Source organism: Phalacrocorax carbo, chromosome 26 (genome assembly GCF_963921805.1).
Source record: "Phalacrocorax carbo chromosome 26, bPhaCar2.1, whole genome shotgun sequence".
In the NCBI taxonomy this organism is placed as follows: domain Eukaryota; kingdom Metazoa; phylum Chordata; class Aves; order Suliformes; family Phalacrocoracidae; genus Phalacrocorax; species Phalacrocorax carbo.
In genome coordinates this window covers 3,768,046-3,770,545 of record NC_087538.1, presented here as the reverse complement: position 1 = coordinate 3,770,545, position 2,500 = coordinate 3,768,046, and the positions used below count along the sequence as shown (strand labels likewise).

The following is a 2,500-nucleotide window of genomic DNA, read 5'->3' as shown; positions in this document are numbered from 1 at the left end:
AACGGCGCCCCGCGCGCTGCCGCCAGCGCGCGGGAAGAGCCCCAGCCCGGAGGCTGCCCGACGCGCGTTGGGACGCGCTCGGCCGAGACGGCCCCGCCGGAGCGCGGCCGGGGGACGGCGGCCCGGCGGGCGCCCGGGAACGGAACGCCGAGAGGGGGGCGCGCGCGCCAGGCGCGGCGGCCCCTCCGCGACCGCCCCCGGGGCGCGGCGGCCCACCGGGGAGAAGAGGAGCGAGGCGGTTGGGGGGGGAGGTTAAGGGACGACGGGGGCGACCGTCCCCTTCCCCGGCACGCACGCGCGCGCGGGGCGGCAGCACGGCACGGTACCGCCGCGGTACCCACCCGCAGACAGCCGCCCGCGCGGGAGGGCCGGGGGCGGGGGGGCGAGGCCCCGCGCCTACTTCCCCCCACCCCTTCCGATGCCTCGCACTCTCCTCCCCGCCGCCGCGCCGGGCCCGACCGGACCGACGAACCCCAGCGGCCACGGCGAGGACGAGCTCCGCACAGCGGGCGCTCCGGGAGCGGGGAGCTTCGGAGCGCTCCCCGAGTCTCGATTTAGGGGGACGAAGGCCCTCGGCCGACGCCGCCGGGCTGCGGGGGAGACCGCTCCCCCGGCCCGGGGCCGCACGCGGGCCTGCGAGCGCAACCCCAGCCGCGCCGCTGCTGCGGCCGCCGCTCTACCGCCGCCTACCGCCGAGCGGGCGACGGACGGACGGGCGCGGCGGCCCAGGCGGCGATTGATCGTCAAGCGACGCTCAGACAGGCGTAGCCCCGGGAGGAACCCGGGGCCGCAAGTGCGTTCGAAGTGTCGATGATCAATGTGTCCTGCAATTCACATTAATTCTCGCAGCTAGCTGCGTTCTTCATCGACGCACGAGCCGAGTGATCCACCGCTAAGAGTTGTCTGTCTTTCGGCACCGCCCCGCGCGCGCGGGGGGGCCGGGACCGCACGCCGAGAGCGGCCCCTTCGCTGAGGACGGCGCACCGCCGGCCCGCCCGTCCGCCCGCCCCTCCGCCCGCGCGGAGGGGAACGCGGCGCGGCGGCGCGGGGCGCGGCGGAAGACGCCTCGCCTCGGGCTGACCGTACGAGCAACGAGGAACGGAGGAGGTGAAAGACAACACCCCGAGCGGGCAAGGGCGGGGGAGCCCGCGCTCCCGACCGACCTGGGGAACACGAGAGCACCTCGCTCGCTTCGGGGGCGGCCCAGGCGCCCGGGCTCGGCCCGGCCTCGGGACGGAGGCGGCACGCGCGCGACCGCGCGCCCCGCCTGCCCGCCTCGCTCGGCACGCGGACGACGCTGCCGCCGCCGCCGGCCCCCTCCCGGCTCGCTCGCCCCGCCGGCGCACCTCGGCGGCTCCGCCGCCGCCGCGCCAGAGGCGGCGGCCGCCGGAGCCCGAGCCGCCGCCGACGCACCGCCCGCGGCCGGCCGGGCGGCGCCCACCGCCGCGCCGACGCGACCGCCCTCCCGGGGCCGCCGACACCGCCGCTTCCCGCGCGGCCCCCCTCCGCGGTCACGCACCGGGCAGGAAGGCAGACGGCGCTAAGGCGGGGGGCGGCTCCCGCTCTCCCCGTTTCCACGCGGAGACCGGGAGTGGGACGCCCCCACCCGCTCCGCCCGCCCCCCCGGAGCGGCCGGGAAGGGCGACGGGAGAGCGACGGGCAGGGCCCGGGACGGGACGGCCGCGGCCGGCGGCGGGCGCCCCCCGCCCGACCGGCACGCCGAGCGGTGCCGCCGCGAGCTCGGCCGGGGCTGCCGCCCTTAGCCGGCGGCGCGAGACCGCCCAGGGTCTCGGCGGGGCGAGGAAGGGAGCGGAGCGCGGCGCGGCGCCGCCACGGAGGCGCGGCGACCCGGCGGAGAGCCCGCGCTCCCGCCGGGGGGGTTCGCCCGCTTCGAGCAAGGCGGGCAGGCGCGGCCGCGGCCGGCCGCACCGCCGCCTCGCCACCGAGACCGGACCGCGGAGAGGGGTGGGCAGCAGCGCGGCCCCTCCCCGGCACGGCTGCCCGCGGGACGGGCGCGGGCGGCGGCGGCGGCCCCTCGGGGGGCTTCGCGGGAGCACGCTCCCAACCCCCCCTTCGGCCGCCACCGCCGCCCGGCCGCCTCCCCGGGTCGCATCGAGCCGCCCGCGTCTTTAAACCTCCGCCCGGCCCCAACGGCCTTCGACCCCCGGGGCTGGCCGAGGGAGGGCCGCGGAAGCGCGGGCGCTAGGTACCTGGCCCTGGGGTGAGGGAAACGACCTGCAAGGCCCCGCGGGGGTGCCTCCCCCGCTGCCGCCCTCGGGGGAGCGTCCGCCCGCGGGGGCGCGCCCGACGTCCGCCGCCACCACCTCGTCCTCCTTCCCGGGGCCCGGGGTTTCCCTCAGTAGCCCGGCGCTGCGCCCGGGAGGAGAGACGTGGCTCGGGCCGCCCGCTCGCGCGGGACGCGGCCCGGCGGCGCCTCGGCCGCCGAAGGGGGCAGCGGCGGCAGAGCGCCCCGCACGGCTCCCTCGGTGAGGGGCGAGCC

At 80.7% G+C, this 2,500-nt stretch overlaps 1 non-coding gene across 1 annotated transcript; it reads right to left on the bottom strand.

Annotated features, from left to right (window-relative positions):
* Nucleotides 1-748: 748 nt before the first annotated feature.
* LOC135317720 (5.8S ribosomal RNA) lies at nt 749-901 on the bottom strand. Its single transcript, XR_010376443.1, has one exon. It is a non-coding gene; the product is annotated as a 5.8S ribosomal RNA (ribosomal RNA).
* Nucleotides 902-2,500: the final 1,599 nt, after the last annotated feature.